The following is a 22289-nucleotide window of genomic DNA, read 5'->3' as shown; positions in this document are numbered from 1 at the left end:
TAAACAAAACATTATTTACATATTTACAAAATATACATATTTACAGGGATGTATCTACATATTCCTGTATACATCATCATTCTTATTCTTCCATAACTGACTCCTACTCCTTTTACAACCATAATCCAATTTTTCACACTGTATTAGCCAAAATCCATTCTCCATTAAACAAAATTTAATTCAGTCTTTCATTCCAAGCCAGCTATATTACATAAAATACATTCGTATCCACCCTTCTTACATATTCTTTTGTCTTGTTTTTATAATATCCATACTTAATCATATTCATATCTATAATGCTTACGTCATTAATATTCTCAAAATTTCTTCTTCACACAACTCTTCTCAGAGTTTAACCACTCTTTTACATTTTCAAAAAAACATGGTCTGTTGTCTCTTCCTCCCACAAAATTAACACACTCTTTCAAATTTATTTTTATATGGCATATTCTCCTTTACTGGTAGCATTTATTACCAATGGCCACAGGAAATCCTGACACTACAATATTACTGCACCACCTTTCCCTTACTTTAATGGCATTCACCACTTCTTCTGGTAAACTTTCCCATGGATTTTCACAATAATATTGTTGCATCACATTATTAGGGTCTATATTAGAACATCGAAGATTCAAAACTTCAAATGTTCTAATATCGACACCAATTCAGCGAAAGCTGAAAATATCGAAGGAACTGAAAAACAAATTTTTTCCTAGGGAAAGAATTCAGTTGTCCGTTTCTGTTGCTTCGGTATTATCAGCACTGTGGTGGAAAGTTATGGGTCGGGTTCAGGTAAGTGTGTGATTGAGTGCGGGTTAGGTTAGTTAGGGTTAGGGTGCGGGTTAGGTATGTGTGTGATTGCGTGGACATGAGGGTTAGGGCGAGTTAGGTGAGTTAGGGTTAGGACGCAGGTTAGGTATGTGTGTGATTGTGTGGAAGTGAGGGTTAGGGCAGGTTAGGTGAGTTAGGATTAGGGCACAGGTCAGGTAAGTGTGCGGCGATTGTGTGGATGTGAGGGTTAGGGCAGGGTAGGTGAGTTAGGGCTCGGGTGAGGTGAGTGTGCAATAGTGATGGACCTTAGGGTTAGGGTTTGGGTTAAGGTAAGTGGAGAGCTAGTGGTGTGTGCATAGTTTAGTATAGGGTTAGGTGTAAGATTTTAGGTGTATCTGTGTGGATTGCTGTTTGTTTGGTGTGCTTGTGTTGTGTATATGTGTTTTGGAACAGCAAATTTTTTCCCTAGGAAAAAAAAAATCGCTGTTCTGTATGTTCGATGTTTTCAGCTTTCGCTGAATAGGGGTTGATATTAAAACATTTGAAGTTTTGAAACTTCGATGTTCTAATATAGACCCACATTATTATACCACATCTTTATATTCTTCTCTATATCATCAGTTTTCATTTTCCATGTTCATATTTCTCTTGAGAATTGTTAAAGTCTTCATTTATACAATCTTTATATCTTTTTCTTATTCTCATCACTTCCAAACATATTTATTATTTATATTTAAACATTTTTCACTGTTAATTTCTCATTCACTTCATTTACCCTCTTTAATACTCAATACAAGTTTAAAGAAGCAGAATAAACAACTGGACTTAATAACCCCAATGCCCCTTCATCTTCATTTATATACAGCACATCTGTTTTCACTGAATTTAAGTTTAAACCCCATATGAAAGAAAACACTAATTGTACAATTTATTTTATATATTTTTCTGAGATCATATAAACATTTGAAACATATGCTATTTTTCCCATCAAAACAGAATTCACCAGATAAACCTTTTTTTGAACGGTCCTCCACATAACACATATTTCTTTCATTTCTTTTATCAGATCCTCCTATTGCTTCATAACTATATTATTTTCCCAAATTTTATCCATCACAAAGATAATCCATTCATTGAAAAATGTACTCCTTCAATGTTCACATCACCCAAACCCTTACCTTTTCTTTATTCAAGGTCATTCTCATTTCCTTTAAACATCAATTCAGACAAACCAATACTTTGTTCATCTATATTTTATTCTTAGCAACCACAGCTGTATCATCTACATATGTCAAAACTACTGGAATCAGCAATCTTTTTGCATCACACATGTAGCCTCTTTCATTTTATAAGCTACTTCATTCACTATTGCATTCATTACTCATGCAAACAATATTCCAGTTATGGGACATCCTTATCTTATATTACAATTTGTGCATATTTCTTCATTCAGCCACACATTTACTAATGCTCTCACTCTCTTATTTTGGTATGCTGATATACACACTCTCCTAATTCTCTTACCTATTCCATACTTTTCTAAAGCATCACACAAAGCATCATGTCCTACTGTATCAGATGTCTTACTAATATCACCAGCCATAGGTTTCACATCCTTCTTTTCATGTATAATATTATCCACAATTTCTCAAACTGCCAGTAATAATTACTGGTATACTTTCCCTTTAATACCATATATATTTTCTTCCATAATGTCCTTCATCTTTCCTTCCATTCGCCTCTGTATTATTCTCATAAAAATATAATCTGTATTATTTAATATGCTAGATATCCATTTTTTATTTCATTCTTTTCATCCTTCTCACCCATAAATTGTAATATCCCACTAAATAATTCTTCATAAACAAACCCTCCTTTCAACCATTCATTCAAAACATTTACAAAATTCTCCCCCGGATTCATGAAGCTCGGCGCAAGGCCGGTGTAAGGCGTGCGCTGGCAGTGCAGTGTATAATCGGCGTAGCAGCGCCACATGCATAGTAATGAGTGCGCGCCGCAACCACAACCACATGCAGAGGGCACGTGCGCGAGCCCAAGTAGGATGTGCCCGTAGGCGTGGCCAAGCCGGCAGGCGAGGAGCAACCTAAAGTGCTGACTGTCACAGGCCGCCTGCAATAGTAACCGCACCAGCCAGTGTCCGTGGATAATGAAACGTACGCAGAGTATGCAACATAGTACCCGTCTACACAAAACAGAGAACCAAACATTAACCCATGAAGTCCAAATTGTACCCGTCCAAGGAACAAAGGATACTCGTAATACCGTGTCCGTCACGCAATGCACTTTCAGTGGGCATACCCAGTGAAGGTGTACCGCAGCATGTCAGCGTGCCGCACCTACACACAAGTAGCCCCATGGGCATGGTCACCAGCAGTAGTGAGAGTACACAGCTGGGCAGCCGTGTCTATATAACAACCAGAAGGAAACCAGATACCCTAAACACAGACAAACATGTGCATAGCAACATGTACTACACCCAGCAACGTGCCCGTCGCATACACATAGGACGGCGTATGCCGAAGCGTAATATCCAGAAGCAGAACCCATGCATGCAAATGTAATACACAACAGCCCCGTCATAGCACGTAACCCGCACCCATGTACGACCGTCCACCCAACCCAGCTAGCAGTCTTGCGCAGCTGCACACCTACACACAGTGGGTATACCTCAAATGTAGTATGAAGTATTGTCCTAGGCAGTGCCACGCGTGCAAATATGTACCCCACATGTCAACATCCCACCTCAGGTACTGATATCCAAATGGCTGCATGTGAATGTGTCGGCAGAATGCGTACATCCCACATGTGGTATGGACCTGTCGAAACCCCATAGGCGTTCACACGCCACGGTGTCCATAACTGTACACATCTGGACAAAGCAGTATGTGCAGCCACTGTACCGATGATTAGCTATGCAGACATGTCAAACACAACACATAGGGCGGAACATCCGCCCACCAAGCAGGACACCCCAACAGGGTGCCACATGCACAGAAGGTGAAGGTGGGACATCACATGTAGATAATAGTGGTGCCGGATGGCCAAACACCCACGGCCAATGCAAAGGATTGAATAACACGTATATGCCTGGATGAATGGGTATGTCATATCATGGGAATAGGCTAAGCTATCCAACATAATAGCCATGCGTACCAGATACAAACTGCCAGTAACACGCAGTAGTAATGCAGGAAGGCATACACGACTGTGGGAATATCACAGGACATATGGCACGTGCCAAGTGTCGACGCATGACACAAATGTCCAGGATGGGGCCCCCTGCAAAGAGGAACATGTGCCAACCCCACCCCCCACTGACGTATTGGTAGTGGAAACACAACCCAAACACACACCAACACCACCGTCCATCCCACGATAGCAACGGAGGCCGGTCAAAGACCACCATGATGCGTGCACAAACAGGGACACGTGTAACCGTCGCCCTGACAACCCCCCACAGGCCAACAAATAATAGTATGGACATATGCATGTAATGCTGCGAAGGATGTGTGGTAGTCCTCAGTATCACAGAGGTAGGTACACAGATACACTGTAATCAACCGTGACATATGTGCACTGTACACAGCATACCTGCAGGTAATACATAGTTCAATCATGTGCCACAGAAATATCCACATACGAATGAGGACAGGGGATAGACAAGTGTGAATGGGACAAACTATGAACATAGGTTCATAGGTTCATAGGTTCATAGTAGGCTATCCGCCCAAGGGCATCTATAAGCCTAGCCCATAGTTATGTTGCCTTCGCCACCCCTTCAGTTTGAAGAAAACTATGCCTATTATATTGCTGTACCTCTGTCAAGCAGTGACACTGAAGTAATCCCTGGGGTATATCTGCAATCTCCCATCCATTGGTCAAGATTCCTCTTGAACAAGGCCAGCGAGGTGCTCTGCCTCACATGTACTGGGATGTTGTTCCACAGCATAGTGAGTCTCTGGGTGATGAATCTGTCCCTCCAGCACGTTCTATTAATGACCGTGTCAAGGTTTAAGTCTCCTGCCCTTGTGGTTCTGAGGGATCTAGATTCTTTAGGTGAAGCATAGTCATCAAATCTGGGTTCGACATGGCCTTGTATGTCAGGCACAGGTCACCTCTGAGCAAGTGGTATGCGACTGAATAGAGCTGGAGTCCTTTCAGTAGGGCAGCATAACACATATTCCTGAGACCCTGCATCCGTTTGGCGATGAACTGTTGGGGCCTTTCCAGCTGCTGCAGGTGTCGGGTCAGATACATTCCGAATGGGGCATTGTACTCAATCATAGGTCTAATGAGTGATGAGTACAGGGGGACAATGACCTCCCCTGATCTAGATGTGAATCCCTTCATGGTCAGGTGGGCAATGTAGAAGGTCTACCTAACTACTTTAGCAACGTGTGTGGCGAACGAACGGTTACTGACAACCTGGGTCCCCAGATCCCTGGTAACTTCCTCTGTGCTCAGTGGATTGCCACCTATATGGTAGCTAGGGGTAACCTTGTTTTTCCCGAAGGGTATGACTATGCATTTCTTGGCATTTAGCTGTAGGCCATGTCTCTGGCACCAGTTATCCATATCTGTGAGGCCCTTCTGAAGGATATCTGTGTCAGATGTGTTTCCGACTATGGCACCCAGTTCGCAGTCATCTGCAAACATTGTCAGCCATAACCCCCCTGTGTTTGCTTGTACTTTGGAAATGTAGATGCCGAAAAAGAGTGGACCCAGGACTGAGTCCTGTGGGACACCACTTGTGACTGGCTGTGAGTCTGACATGGCGCCAGCAACTCTGACCGTGTGGGTTCTGTCACTTAGCCAGTTTGCAACCCATCTTGTGATGTATGGGTTTACATTCAAGCTGATGAGTTTTTCAATGATACCTGAGGGGGGTATTGTGTCGAAGGCCTTTGCCAGGTCGAGGTAGGCTGTATGGACTGCCTTACCCTCATCAATGGCCTTGGTGACTGTTCCTAAAAAGTCAACCAAGTTTAAAAGGCATGATCTGCCTTTGACCAAGCCAAACTGGGTTGGATCCAAAGTATGCAAGTCCCCTATGTCTTTATCTATGAGTTCCATTATGATCCTTCTCCATGGCTTTGCAGATAAGGCTTGTCAAGCTAATGGGACGGTAATTACCAGGGTCAGTGGAGGCACCGCCCTTGTGAAGTGGGACTACAGTCGCCTTGCGCCACTACTTGGGTACGTATCCTGAGGTGAGGCTAAGATTAAACAGCTGTCCTAACTGTGGGTTTAATTCCTCATTGAGTTCGTGGAGTACACAGCTGGGGACACCATCTGGTCCCATGGATGCTGTGTTTACTGCCTTGGAGAGAGCATTTCCCATCTGGGTGTTACAGATGTTCTGGGGGATACAATCCTCTGGTATAGATATCTCTCCATGTGAGGGGGAGGGGGGGGAGAAGTTTGCACTGAACCTGTCAGCCAGTATGTTGGCAATGTGTGTAGGTTCAGTAATCTTCACATCATTTTGAACTCAGTCTGAGCATATCTGGGAGTGTCCTCCCAGGTGTCTAACATAGCTAAAGAAGGCCTTATGATTGTCTTTCGAGTCCTTGGTGATTTATCTCTCGAATTTGCCTTGGATGATTTTATGAGAGCTCGTAGTTCTTCACATATAATGAGCAAGGGTGTCTTACCTTACAAGGATTCTGCTCTATCTTGTAGTAGCTTCCTCCTTTTGTTGTAGAGCTTGTTTATGGCTGGGGTCCACCAGACCGGACGCTTGGCTTTGGTACAAAGAGTCTCAGTTTTGTATGGGATTGCCTGATCCATGCAGTCCTGTAGGTGCTGGTAGAAGGCATATGTAAGTGATTCAGCGGTTTGAGTAATGTTTACCACTGGCTCAGGGGCCTTAAAGGAGACCACACTAGTGTTTAGAAGTGTGAAGTCGGCTTTTGAGAAAGGCATATGTATGGTAACCGGCACCACCCACAGCATTGTATGCCAATAGCAGAAGCTATTGTAGGTTGTCCAAACACACGTGTCCGTACACACGGAACATCATAGCAATAAACCACGCCCAGATGCGGGTAATGCTAGATATACCCACGGCAGACGTGGTGCGTTCCCGAGGCCGATGCCCGAGGGACCACACACATAGCCGGCCTTAGGCATAGGCCAACTAGGCAGCCGCCTAGGGCGCCGCTCTACTAGGGGCACTTTTCCAGTATTTATTTGGTGTAGGTAGACCAGGATGGGGGTAGCGGGTGATGTGGTGGGGGCACCATGGAGTCCTTTTGCCTAGGGCACCACTTGACCTAAGGCCGCTCCTGACCACACAAAGGCAACCGTGGGTAAATACAGCAGTACCCACACCCAGACGCGGGTCATTGCTAGTATGCCATATCATCTAGGGAAAGAAACCATATATTCCCAGACATAATGGCACAGCATAATGCCTGTCCGCCACCCAACCGCAGACATACGAAACCCACGGCAGTGCGGACGTACTGCGCGAGATGTCCGTTACCAATGTCGACACTGTCTCGCTATGTGAAACAAAGTCAACATAGTGATTCAATACTAAACAGCGACGGAGAGCCCGATGTCCCCGTTGCTGAGCTGTTCAACCTGTTCCGCCATGTTAAATGTGTGTAGCAGAGCGGGACTGCCCCAAACTAAGCAACGGACATGTCCGTGGCTCAGTGAAAGCTGTCACGCAATGTTAAACCCATGTAATATAGCGAGACAGGTTATAAATACCGAGGTATAGTAATGGAAATAGGTCCGGTCGACCAGACCGTGTGCAATTACTATAACAAGATCTACAACGGGCACGCCGGCCAATCAGCGCACATGGTTAGGAATAATGGGGGGGATATGGTATCATAGACACGGACAAACCGTGCCCATGTGACTCGTCTGACATTCGTACACGGTCAGGGCAGTTCCGTACACTAGGCGGACAAGACCAATCCCAAAGCACCACAGGAACACCCTGACAATTGAAGGCCTGTATGCGTATGGGATATAAGCCCCTGTGATCTGAATATCCCTGCGGTCACGAAATATGCATCCTGGGCCATGAGCGGGAGGGAATAAGGAATGTTTAACATGTAGTACCGCACCTTTCCCAGCAGGAGAATGGATGCCTGTGACGTACGTGAGTGTGGGGGGGGTGGGGTGGGGGGATATGTAAATTTAGCTAAGTACCATGGGTATGCATATAAATGAGACAGAACAGCTAATGTGTAGTGGTCACAGCAACCGGCAAACGTGAATGCAGTCCCGTTTGAATTACGACTATAGAACATATAAATGTGAACGGTAATGCGTACGCGTCCATGCCGCAAAGACTGTTACATGTGTAAAGGTGAAAGTGTGTTCGCACGTCCGTCAACCGGATCAGAGATATGTTACCGGAACAGTCACAACTAATACAGACCACGTAACCACACAGACCCAGTAAACATATGTAAACAGAATACGGATATGCATGTGCGCCTGCGCGTAACCCACAATTAGGAAATGCAAGTGCGCGTGCGTGTGTGATCCGCTCACAGCAGGGAAAGTTAATGCTGTGTCCTCCACGTCAATTATACATGTCTCAAAACTGTCAGCCTCTGAAAGTATGGAATCGGACAATGCCATGTAAAGTACCATTAGAAATAGTGAGAAACACATGCTATGTGATAAGACAAACATAGAATGTGGATAGAATAACGTGTGTGTTAGTAGTATGGATTGACGACGGTTATGCATCTGTAACCCGACCCACTTGTCAGAAGGTGCCACCGTACAAATTGTGTTCAGTTGGCTCACACTTGTTGACCGGGCTAGGCTAGCTGGATATATGTCCAGTGTCAGCAGAGGCCCGTGGAGAAATGCTCCACACACAATAATAGCACAACATACCAAAGTACTCATATATGTAACCAAAAAAGAACAACAATAGAAAGTGTCCTGAAAGGACTGGTTACACACAGATCCCAGACGACAGAGAAATATATGGCCAGTGGAAGCACATCACAATTACGGGATCAGGTCCCTATAGAAGCAAGAAGGTCTCACATGACACGCCAGCGAATTGCCAGATAGACACAGGTCAATGTAACACACAGCAAGATTAAGGGCCAACCAGCCGTACACCATGCCAGAACCTGTACAGTGGAAAGGTATGGTATGGTAATAGATGTGTGTACACAGGTAATCCACAGACAGTAACAAAGCAAGGTATGAAACGAGGGGTTCACATGTATATATCTACACACAGCAGTCCGACGGCCCGTATATATGACGCATGGACATAGATATGTCACTTGAAAACAAGATGTAAACAACTACAGTTTATTCCATATCATATTGATATAGTTATATACAGTCATATTTATATTTAACATTGTGACTCTTATTTACATTCATATTTATACAAAATATGCATTTAATTGTACTTATTTATTCCATGATTTGGAATCTTAATGCAACAATTATACACATTAATATACAATATCATTATCAACACACTACATTCTAAGGTTTACTCACAACAATTATCAACTATGTTTCAATATACTGATTGTATTGACCAATATTGTATTTATATTAACACATTGTTGTTGTATTAATGTTTCCATTAAGTAATGTATGCAACACTGATTTTTATATGTCACTTTATCTTTAAGACTTGGAGCACTGTCCACTTAACTATGAGCAAGTTTATTGATTAATTGTCTTTAAACTGACTCTGAAGGAAGTATATAAGGGACGACTATCTAATGTATTTCATACTCTGACGATGCCCCATGTTAGTGGGTGAAAGCGCTCAGTATCTTTGGACTGTGGAGTGTATCGTTTTTGTCATCGTCTGTTTTGGTCTGGTTTATGTTCATTAATGTCTTTTATGAAGATGACCAGGACTCAAGGTTTGCTGTATTTCCGCTTACTGGCACATGGATATAGATAGGCCAAGTAATACATAATATGGGTAGTCAAACAGACATCCGCGATTGGGGAACATACAGCATCAGTCAAAACCACTGGCCAGATGGTGACAGTCCAACAAGTTCTACACTTTACATATGCACACTGGTGTCCATTGTAGGACTCCAAAAATTGATCCGTTCGCAATATCAACCAGCTGCGATCGACCCAGAAGAAATGACAGCCGTGACTACAGCACAGCTAGACATATGCACCACCAGCGTGTTTAAGGTTGATGACAAGTGTCCATGAAATGCAGGACATATGAACAGAAATCCCCAGATTGTCGAGTCCATAGAAGTGCGTCCACATCCCAGTCCCGCACACATGAAGGATGTGTAATGTGTACCGTCGAGGGTTGCAGCCATGGGATCCTGGGTATGCAGAAATGGGGCTCGGTGTTGTTTGGCAGATAATCCATTGGCCCGCCCGTTGGGAGGGATGTGGGTATAGCACATGCCTTACTCCCCACTAATGATGCAAAGCATCCACCGGATAATGCTGAAAGCAGGTGTGAAATGTGTACAGCCCTATATCAGTGTCCAGTAGGCAATTCCCATGGATGGACAAGCTTTCGACCAAGATGGCACCCATAACTGGAAACCTGGTGGAATTACACAGCTGCAGTAAGGCATAGCACAGGAAATACAGATAGGGACTACATTAGACATTCCCCATACAAAGTCAGACCGTCGTGCGAATACCGGCGTACACAGCTCTCAATCTGCCATCACCAAAATGGGGATCACTCGCTTCCATAATGCGGAACAAATGGGCGACCTGTGGAACACATACTAATGGCTCACTAACAACTTCAACTAGGAAGGTCATAGGATGGTTAAACTATGGCATTCCCACTTATAAAGAAGATCCTTTAATGAATTAATATGATTAATGTCAATTGACCATGGAATACACCTAATCAACATAAAATAACCGCTGGCACCTTATGGCACACAATCCAAAAAAACACATAGGTAGATGAAACAGTCAACGTAGAAATTGTCCAGGACAGTGCCCAAATGGTATAAAAAGGTTCCTTTATATACAAGTAAGCGCTTTCACCCGTAGGCTCCATCAGACTTACACATAACATAAAAGCATCCAGGCTTTAAATATCCCTCCTTACACTTTCATTGGTCAATTTCTCATCAAACAATGAACAATTAACCCCAGCATATAAAGCGCAGACGCAATGTTAAATACACACACATATATTAACATCTTTAAAAACATCCTATTAAAACATGTATTATATTATATTGTACTATGCCTAATTCTCATCAATTATAAATCTAACAATATATATAGAAAATATGTATATTATATCAATGTAAAACAGTGGTAAACAACTGAAAGAGTGGACTAATAGGTGTTAAATGTATAGCTGTACCTAAACTACATTCCTGTTATTTGGGTTTAAGCCACCTGCTTCTCAAAAGAGGCTTAATCTGTGCTTCATCATTCAGCCCTGGTGTGTGGTCAGCTCTCCACCTAATAATCCATCTCAATCCGCATTCTAAAGTATAGTTGATAAGGTCCCCCCCTCTGGGATTAAAATCTAGCCTTTGTAAAACACTGAATGTAAAAGTATGCCTTGGGATGTGCTCATAGCCGGCCGTAGGCATAGGCCAATCCGGCAGCTGCCTAGTCGCCGCACTAGCAGGGCCACCTTTCTAGTAGTTATGTCATGTAGGTACACCAGGATGGGGGCACCATGTGTTGTGGTGGTGGGCGCCATGGAGCCCTATCGCCTAGGGCAGCGGTTGATCTAAGGCCACTCCCGTGCTGCCGTAGGAGGGGTAGTACGGTCTGCAGGTATGTGCTGAAGTGCACATGAAACAGCGGTCTACAAGGATTACCCATAGTGGCGACACCTGCACAGACGGCTATAGCGGGACATACACACGACCATGCACACAGCTCAGATAGACATACACACACCATAAACAGGCAATTATACACAAGGTTTATGGCGTATGCGGTACAGTGTCAGTACAGCAAGGATAGCTGTCTGCCACGATATCCAGCAGATGTCTCTAGGGCGTGCCGGAATACGGACGTTGCATGGACAATGAGTGGATATGCATCGTACCACAGTTCTATGTGTCAGCCGTGCAAATATGCGATACATGGGACAGACAGCTGTCCATGCAAGAGCAGCGCTATGGGCATAACATAAGTATGTATATATACATCGAGAGAGATACAGACGGACACATGTGGCAAGGCCGGGAGTGTAACGTACACAGCACCACCCCCCACACCACAGCAGGGTGCACGTGGAGAACACGCTACGGAGGTCGCCAACCACAGCAGGCACACAGGCAGTCCACGAGCTGCGTCTCACCATCCACAAACACAGAGATGTCGGCAGGATATAAGTGTTCTGCGGAACCTCTAAAGCCATAACCTATGAACCCATGCGGCTGGGAGCATAGACACACACACACAGCTGGCAGGCATGGGGATTGACCTTATCCCCACCTAGAGAACCGCACAACAGTATGACACAGGTATGGAACGCGCTACGTGGACCACTGAACACAGCACCGTCAGAGGCACACGTCTAGGTGGGTGACAACATCCGTAAAGGAATAGACGCTGATAGCCAAGGTATGTGTTGCGAAGCGTCTAAAAGAACTACTCTCTACAGGGGCAGCTGTAAACACACACACACACACACACACACACACACACACAGGGAAGGGCCGGGAGTTGAACCTATGCCTACCTACATGAACACACTACAGCATGATGCATTTACAGAACGCGCTACCGAGATTACTGAGCACAGTGCTGTCAGAGGCATACTTCTAGGCGGGTGACATCATCCGTAAAGGAATAGATGCCAATAGCCAAGGTATGTGTTGTGAAGCGACTAAAGGAACTACTCTCACCAAGGGCAGCTGGAAACACACACACACACACACCTCACACACACACGGGGAAGGGCCGGGAGTTGAACCTATGCCTACCTACATGAACACACTACAGCATGATGCATTTACAGAACGCTACCGAGATTACTGAGCACAGCGCTGTCAGAGGCATACTTCTAGGTGGGTGACATCATCCGTAAAGGAATAGATGCCAATAGCCAAGGTATGTGTTGTGAAGCGACTAAAGGAACTACTCTCACCAAGGGCAGCTGGAAACACACACACACACACACACACACACACACACATGGGGAAGGGCCGGGAGTTGAACCTACGCCTACCTACATGAACACACTACAGCATGATGCATTTACAGAACGCGCTACCGAGATTACTGAGCACAGTGCTGTCAGAGGCATACTTCTAGGTGGGTGACATCATCCGTAAAGGAATAGATGCCAATTGCCAAGGTATGTGTTGCGACTAAAGGAACTACTCTCACCAAGGGCAGCTGGAAACGCGCACACACACACACACACACACGGGAAGGGCGGAGTTGAACCTATGCCTACCTACATGAACACACTACAGCATGATGCATTTACAGAACGCTACCGAGATTACTGAGCACAGCTGTCAGAGGCATACTTCTAGGCAGGTGACATCATCCGTAAAGGAATAGATGCCAATAGCCAAGGTATGTGTTGCGACTAAAGGAACTACTCTCACCAAGGGCAGCTGGAAACACACACACACACACACACACACGGGAAGGGCCGGAGTTGAACCTCGCCTACCTACATGAACACACTACAGCATGATGCATTTACAGAACGCTACTGAGATTACTGAGCACAGTGCTGTCAGAGGCATACTTCTAGGCGGGTGACATCATCCGTAAAGGAATAGATGACAATAGCCAAGGTATGTGTTGCGTTTACTAAAGGAACTACTCTCACCAAGGGCAGCTGGAAACACACACACACACACACACACACACACACACACATGGGGAAGGGCCAGGAGTTGAACCTACGCCTACCTCCATGAACACACTACAGCATGATGCATTTACAGAATGCGCTACCGAGATTACTGAGCACAGCACTGTCAGGAGGCATACCCCTAGGTGGGTGATATCATCTGCAGAGGCAAGGCAGCCGATAGGAAATGAAGACAGAGTGCGCAGTCACACAGCATGTTACCATCCCAAGGTGGGCGTATAGTAACACGGTAGTGCTGCACTCAGGAATACCAACTAACTACGGAGCACAACATCACGACATGGATACGGGATGCACCACAGACAGTATACCCTATGAGAGGGCAACCGGCGTGCATGATGTAGGCAGCCATTGTGGCATACCAACCACATATGACTCACCTGGACGGCCACCATGGCTATGCAGGATGTCATTGGCCATGGCTACACGCCTAGTAGCAGACATCGGTGCCGACTGTACTGTGTACCCCCGAATGGTGTACTGGGCATGCCCTCACACCTAGCGGTCGCGAAGGGGAAACATACATGCACACAGGGTATCATCACAGACGGGCGCGGTGTGCACTGTACTGTGTGTCCATCTACACAGCTGCTTACTGGGCATGCTCACACACTTAGAATCTGCAGAGTGCAGACATGCATACACATGGGGTGGAATCATGGAAGGGCAGAGTGTGGACCGTCGTGTGTCCACCTACACAACAGCAACCGGGCATGCTCACACACGTGGTGGTTGCAAAGGGGAAACATACATGCACACGGGGTATCAACACAGACGGGCACGGTGTGCACTGTACTGTGTGTCCATCTACACAGCTGCTTACTGGGCATGCTCACACACTTAGAATCTGCAGAGTGCAGACATGCATACACATGGGGTGGAATCATGGAAGGGCAGAGTGTGGACCATCGTGTGTGTCCACCCACACAACAGCAACCCGGGCATGCTCACACACGTGGCGGTTGCAAAGGGGAAACATACATGCACATGGGGTATCAACACAGATGGGCGCGGTGTGCACTGTACTGTGTGTCCATCTACACAGCTGCTTACTGGGCATGCTCACACTTAGAATCTGCAGAGTGCAGACATGCATACACATGGGGTGGAATCATGGAAGGGCAGAGTGTGGACCGTCGTGTGTGTCCACCCACACAACAGCAACCCGGGCATGCTCACACACGTGGCGGTTGCAAAGGGGAAACATACATGCACACGGGGTATCAACACAGATGGGCGCGGTGTGCACTGTACTGTGTGTCCATCTACACAGCTGCTTACTGGGCATGCTCACACACTTAGAATCTGCAGAGTGCAGACATGCATACACATGGGGTGGAATCATGGAAGGGCAGAGTGTGGACCGTCGTGTGTGTCCACCCACACAACAGCAACCCGGGCATGCTCACACACGTGGCGGTTGCAAAGTGAAACATACATGCACACGGGGTATCAACACATGGGCGCGGTGTGCACTGTACTGTGTGTCCATCTACACAGCTGCTTACTGGGCATGCTCACACACTTAGAATCTGCAGAGTGCAGACATGCATACACATGGGGTGGAATCATGGAAGGGCAGAGTGTGGACCGTCGTGTGTGTCCACCCACACAACAGCAACCTGGGCATGCTCACACACTTAGTATGTGCTACGCGCCGTCCGGCATGCAGACGGAGTTCACACACTGCAAGTCACGGCCAGGTAAACCCGTACACACACACAGGGTGGACACACATGCACTTACACGTACACACACAGATGTCACGGGTGCAGGCTGAACATGTACACACTGCAGTGAACACTGTAGCTGCCATGCCAGCACCATGCATCGGTGCAGCAGTATGCCTCACAGTCCAGCAACAGCATGTGACATATGTCCACAGGTCTATATGGCGGTGTATGCCCATCATGCAGAGTACACATGTACTATCAATGATCCCACAGGTGTGATGTAGTCCGCCCATATCGGTATACATGGACAGGCATGCTCCACACATACCACGGGCCTGACACAGATATGACACATGACTGCAGCTGTACCACAGTGAAACAAAGTCCGGATATGTCATATATGTGATTGCCTGGCTGTGTGCATGGACTGCACACAGGACACATATGAAGCCTGTGATGTACCACATGCATAACACTGGTGTATGCGGTAATACACACACGAATGGAAGGTGGACACATGTCTGTGGTATGCACCCCCTACAGGGTGTAGCGGTGTTGACTGGGACACATACCCTTGTACAGTTTGCCTGTGACAGCTGTGATACCATACCACAGTCCATGTTCCATGTATGTCGACACACATGTCACAACGTAGCAATGCATACACACATGGCAACAGGGGATACATGTGACACGTGTACTGTGCACAGTGCAGCCATGCATGAGCGGTGTCCATAACACAGTTGCAACCCCCTACCACATGCATACCCATCATGGGGGCCGTCATATGGTGGCATAGTAACAGCACGCATGGCGGTATGTGTGTACATCATGTGTTTAAACACCTGTCCACATGCATGTGTGCAGGTGGTGGTCACAGGTGTGTCACACACCATCCTACCCTGCCATGTGCATACAGTCTGCTATGTCACCGTTACATGACAGTGCTGCCATAATGCATACCCATCGGTCAGGTGTCATCGACCATATGTCACATGGCCACTGTAACCCCTACCACCTCCCAAGTGCATATATCGGCACAGCTGCGGATACAGTGTTGATGCATGATGCACTACATACCGCTGCACGCCTGCACATATCCCATATAGCGGGTGTGGCATTCCCAGCACCGACATGTGTGCAGGAATGTGTGCCCATGTATGCCACAGATCGGGGGGACTATGTGCCACGTGCCACACATCACTGTACACCATGGTAGAGATCTGTACATACCTCAGTGTGGGGTGCATGGATGTGGATGGTGCAGTACATGCAACATGTCATCCCTCCGTGTAGACATGTGTGGTCACCACCATGTCAGTGTGTCAACATGTGTGTATGTCTGCTGCCTGTTGTGAGGGTGTATGCAGATATAGTGTTGTGAATGGACACTAACCACACAGGGTGACCATCCCATACTGGTGCTGCATTGTACGACCCTGTCAATGCCATACTTGTGAGCCATACTGGCCACCTGTGCAAGACCGCCCCCTGTGACATGGCGTGTGGGTGCATTGTATTGTGAGGGTGCTGACCACACAGGCAGGTGTCCCCATCTGCACACAATGGGGTGTGTGCCATAGTGGTGTACACCTCACGATTGCGGACATATTCCTGTACCGGTACAGCATCCAACTGCTGCACAGCGTGCACCACAGCTGACAGGTGACACCTGCGGTCAGTCGCCAGCACGCTGTGTACGACACCTGCAGAATGTCACCATACCTGTACTGTGTCATGCCATGTATGTGATGTCTCTGTCCACCGTAGCCTGTGGCACCGACCACAGGCATCAGGTGCAGTATATGTGTGGACATGTGCGTCATGTACCGTGTAAACAACGTTACACTATATCTGGCTCCGTGCTCCGCAGGTTTACATGTAGAACTTCTCTACTTGCAATCTCAACTGTCTGTTCTCTATCACAAAAGCTCAGCACCTGCTCCCACAGTATTCCTACATAGGTAAAGTACATGTATACTAGATGGAGTACTACACTAGCCTAGAATCCCCTTGAGTACCCACTTCCCTATAGGTGCCTTCTGACCCAGTTACACAGCAAATGCATTCATGTTCTCTGGCATGTCGAAGGGTCAATTGCTAGCGACCTCTCCTGTTCAGATGGTGAATCTTGGCATCCTGAGGCAATGTTACAGGTGCCTCATGGACACGGACAAGCCGCACCTCCCCCACTAAACATAATACATGTGAGAGATGCAACTATATAGCCAGACAGGGGGCTGAGCTCTCTCAAACCATGACCGGCAAGACCAAACAGGAGGGGAAGGACACCATGCACACCACAAACCCAGTGTCACATGGAACTATCACAAATGCTAAACAAACACATGAACACACAAAGACATACTCGGAGGCACTGTTAAAACATGTAACGAACCTAACGAGGCCTCGGAAGCAGACACCCAAGCAACTGCCTCCACAAGACATAGGACATGCAACACATAGTTCTCAACGTCAGTGTGCTAAACAGTCACAGCCCTTAAGGCCACACACAATGCCAGACACACTTGTAATAGGTGACGCCATAGTCAGACACACCGACGTCCCACCCACCAGACTGAACAAGGGAATGATCACAGTAGGCTGCCTGTCGGGTGCTGGAATCCGCCACATAACACACGCACTCAGGTCACTCCGCAGCATGTACAAGTATGACGCGGTCATTGTCCATGCTGGTGTCAACGACCGGAGACATACCACCCTGGGATACATGAAAGGAGACATAGAGGGGCTCTCAGATTGTGTAGCCCAGGCCAGCATGTCCCTGACCTGGAGCAGTATCCCACCCTCATCAAGTATGATGCCACAATACTGGCTCCGAATGATCACCCTTGATAATTTGCCTAGTTACTGGTGTCAGTCTGAGGGGATCCAATTTCCTCTTGCCTGGGATGACATGCTTGACACGCCATGCCCCTTCTCAAGGGATGGCTTGCACCTGTCGCCCCTGGTCTTCAAGAGTTTGGCAAAGGCTCCTGCCACCCCCACAGTGCCCACTGCAGGCAAGGCTGAAATGATAAACCTACCACCCTAGACTACAAACCTGGAAAAAAGAAAGGGTAATACTGCTCAGTGCCAGTAGTCTATGCCCAAGCTGCATGCCCTCAAATGCCCTCCTCAGTATGGAGGACATCGATGTCAGTGCTGTGACTGAAACATTGTTCAGGGCTCCTGAGAGCACCCCAGCACTATCAGGTCATACCTCATATCATGCGTTCAGGACCATAACCCGGACCGAACACAGAAGGAGGGGGAGTCTCCATTTCCATGAAGGATACCCACACCTCCAGGTTGGCAGAAATGCACGTAGCAGCGGGGACCATCCAGGTGCAATTAACCATGGGTAGGACTGCCCTACAGTTTGTTGCATGCTACAGAACACCCTCCCAAACCCAGGATACCCGCACAGCCTTCCTGAAGACACTGGGGAGTATGAATGCTCTCACAACACCATCATATTGGGTGACATCAACCACCCATACATAGACCGGGAACATTACCCAGGACACAACACCCTACACCAAAGGTTCCAGGTGTTCATACACCCGAATGCTGTGGAACAACCATGCACCATACCCACAAGGGGAGGAACTATACTAGTCCTGATCATCACACATGGGGACGACATGCTCCACACAGGATGTACATCCCTCAACGGTGAGGTCAGACCATATAGTGATCTCACTGGAGATCCGCATCCTGCACCCAACACCGGCAAGGGAGACCACAGTGAAGACCTCTCCACAGCAAACCCCACACATCATACGACTGGTGTGGTACCCTACAAGGCCTCCATGCCAGTGGTAAACACAGGCCACACTGCTGAAACCCTTACAAATGCCTTCTATGAGCACCCCCAGGAATGTCTGGATCAAGCGATCCCTGATAACATCAGGACCTTGTCCACCAAAGGCAGGCACATGGTCTGGTGGACCCCAGCCATTAACAAACCGTACAACAAGAGGTGAAAGCTACTACATGACAGAGCAATATCACTACCAGGGAAGGCATCACTGATTAATACTGGCGGTAACATACGATCACTCATACAATCATCCAAGGCCGCCTGTGGGACTGGACTTGCAAAGGACACATAAGACAACCATAAGGCCTTCCTTAGCTATGGTAGGAACATGGGTGGAAGCCCACAGTTATGCTCGGAATTAGTCCAGAATGGTACAATGATCACTGAACCCACAGACATTGCCAACAAACTGGCAGACAGGTTCCGTGCATACATCTACCCTCCCCCCCCAAGAGGGGACGTATCTATCCCACCAGAGTCTAGCCTCCCAAACATCTCGAATGCCCAGGTGAGAGCTGCTATCTGTAAAGCAGTGAACACAGCATCAATGGGACCAGATGGTGTCCCCGGCTGTGTGCTACACAACCTCAATGAGGGCCTCAACCGCACATAAGGCCGCTGTTTAATCTTAGCCTTACTACAGGCTACGTACCCGATGGATGGCATACGGCAACTGTGGTCCCACTCCACCAAGGCGGTGCTCCTACAGACTCTGTACATCCCTGCCCTATAAGCTTGACAAGCCTTGTCTGCAAAGCTATGGAGGGGACCATAATGGAGCCCATAAATGAAGACATTGGGGCGACAAATACTGGAACATACCCACATCGGCTTAGTCAAGGGCAGATCCTGCCTCCTGAACCTGGTCGACCTGTTCGGAAGAGTCACTAAGGCCATTGATGGGGGTACGTCGGTTTGCACAGACTACCGTGACCTGGCGACAGCGTTCGAACCACACTCCACGCGGGCATCATAGAAAGGCTCACCAGCGTAGATGTAGAGCCATATGTCACACGATGGGTTGCCAACCGGATGAAGGTCAGAACCCACAGGGTTAGTGTTCCTGGTGCCATGTCAGACTCCAAGACGGTCCCAAGTGGTGGCCCACAGGGCTCAGTCCTGGGCCCCCTCCAGTTCGGCATTCAACTTTCCGACATGCATGCAAACATAGGGGGATTGTGGCAGACAAGGTATGCAGATGACTGCAAACCAGCCACCATAATCAACACCCCATCAGACACAGACATCCACCTGAGGTCTCATAGAAATGGATAACTGGTGCCAGAGCCATGGCCTGAAGCTACATGCCAGGGAAGGTATAGACCTACCCTTTGGGAAAGACAAGTTCACCCCGAATTACCACATAGGTGGTAATCCATTAAACATGGTAGACGTGATCAGGGACCTGGGTACCAAACTTGTCGGTAACCTCTCTTGACACTCACATTGCCAATGTGGTTGGGAAGACATTCCACTGTGCCCACCTGGTCATGAAGGGATTCACATCCACATCAGGGGAGGTCATTGTACCCCTGTACTCTTCGCGCATCAGACCAATGATTGGGTACAATGCCCCATTCGGAATGTACCTAACCCGACACCTGCAGCACTCGGAAGGACCCCAAATGTTCCCCAACACAGGGATAAAGGTGCTGAAACATATGTCACATGCTGCCCGACTGAGGGGACTCCGGCTCTATACCTTCTCATACCGTCTGCTCCGAGGTGATCTGTGCCTGACATACACGGCCATGTCCGACCTGGGTGTCATGGACATGCTCCACCTCCTAGGATCCAAACAACCACGGGCACGAGAGCAACAGACAGAAACCTCAACACGGACATAAATAGGACGTGCTGGAGGGACAGGTTCATCGCCCAGAGACTCCCTACACCATGGAACAGATTCCCAGCCCTTGTGAAGCAGAGCCCCTCACTGACTCTGTCCAAGAGTAATCCTGACGTGTGGATGGGAGATCATAGGTATGCCCCAGGAATCATCTCTGTGTCACTGCTGGACAGAGGGACAGCAGACCAATGGATATAGTATCCTCATCCTAAGGGGTGGTGAAAGCCACACACACTCTGGCTAGGCTTACACATGCCGTAGGGCACATAGCCTGGTATGTACCTATGCACCTATGTACCTATGTAGGTGTCCAGGCAGGTTGCGGGTACCTGTGGTATGCTGATATTGCCAGATGTGCCTGTGGGTAACCCACAGCTACACGTGGGGACTGATAACAGTGCTCCCAGTAGGCACATGCGAGTACACCATATGAGGCATACAGGTTAACAGAACCAACATGGTGCTACACATGTAACCGTCACACATACCGTGTACACAGCTCAATGCATGCTGCACCTGCACTACATGGTATGTCTGCTGCATGATGACAGTACACAACCCACGTCACATACGCACCTGTCACTTGTCATACACAACCACTGCAACATACACATCACACACTATGCATACACAGGTATCACATACACCTCTCACTATCTTGTCCACCCTGTGCATCAGAATATATTTGCATAACTGTGCACCGATGGTGTGGATGACAGTGATGCGGCAGAGGCTTCATCATATGCACAGGGTGATATGTGTGCCAGGGGCATAGGCTGTACCAATGGATGACATCATGTGTGTGTGTAAGGGCCAGTGCATTTACTGGGCATGACTGTGCAGAATGCATGTGGATGTGGTGGAGCCCTACAGTTGTGTCTGCCGTGTGTGGGTATGTGTGTACACAGTTCAGCCATATGTGATGCCTACACGGGGTATACTTGGCAGCCCCAGACTGTACAGTGCAGGTTGTACGGCTCACTGTGTCCGTCTGCGGCCATGTGACCCGTGCCTGCCTGGGGTCGCACGGGCACTACCGGGTGGAGGTATGGAGTGGCCACTCTCCGATGACACATGTCCGCTGGAACCGTGTCCATGCTGGGACTGGCCAGGGCCATGTCCACGTGGCCTGCTGTGTCCTGGTGTGGTTGGTGTAGCACCAGCTGCACTGCTGCTGCTACCGGCACTGTGTGAGTGGGCATGAGAGGTGGCACGCACACGTCGACCTACACTAGGTGGTGTTGCTGGCCTCACGCCACGTGTCCTCGCCTCACCCCTACCAGGTGATCCAGCACAGACAGCTCGCGGATTGACATGCCTCGGTCG

The sequence above is a fragment of the Protopterus annectens genome, chromosome 8.part0 (genome assembly GCF_019279795.1).
Source record: "Protopterus annectens isolate FY-2018-M chromosome 8.part0, PAN1.0, whole genome shotgun sequence".
Classification (NCBI taxonomy): Eukaryota; Metazoa; Chordata; order Ceratodontiformes; family Protopteridae; genus Protopterus; species Protopterus annectens.
The sequence above is the reverse complement of the archived record's forward strand: the minus strand, read 5'-3'. Positions refer to the sequence as shown.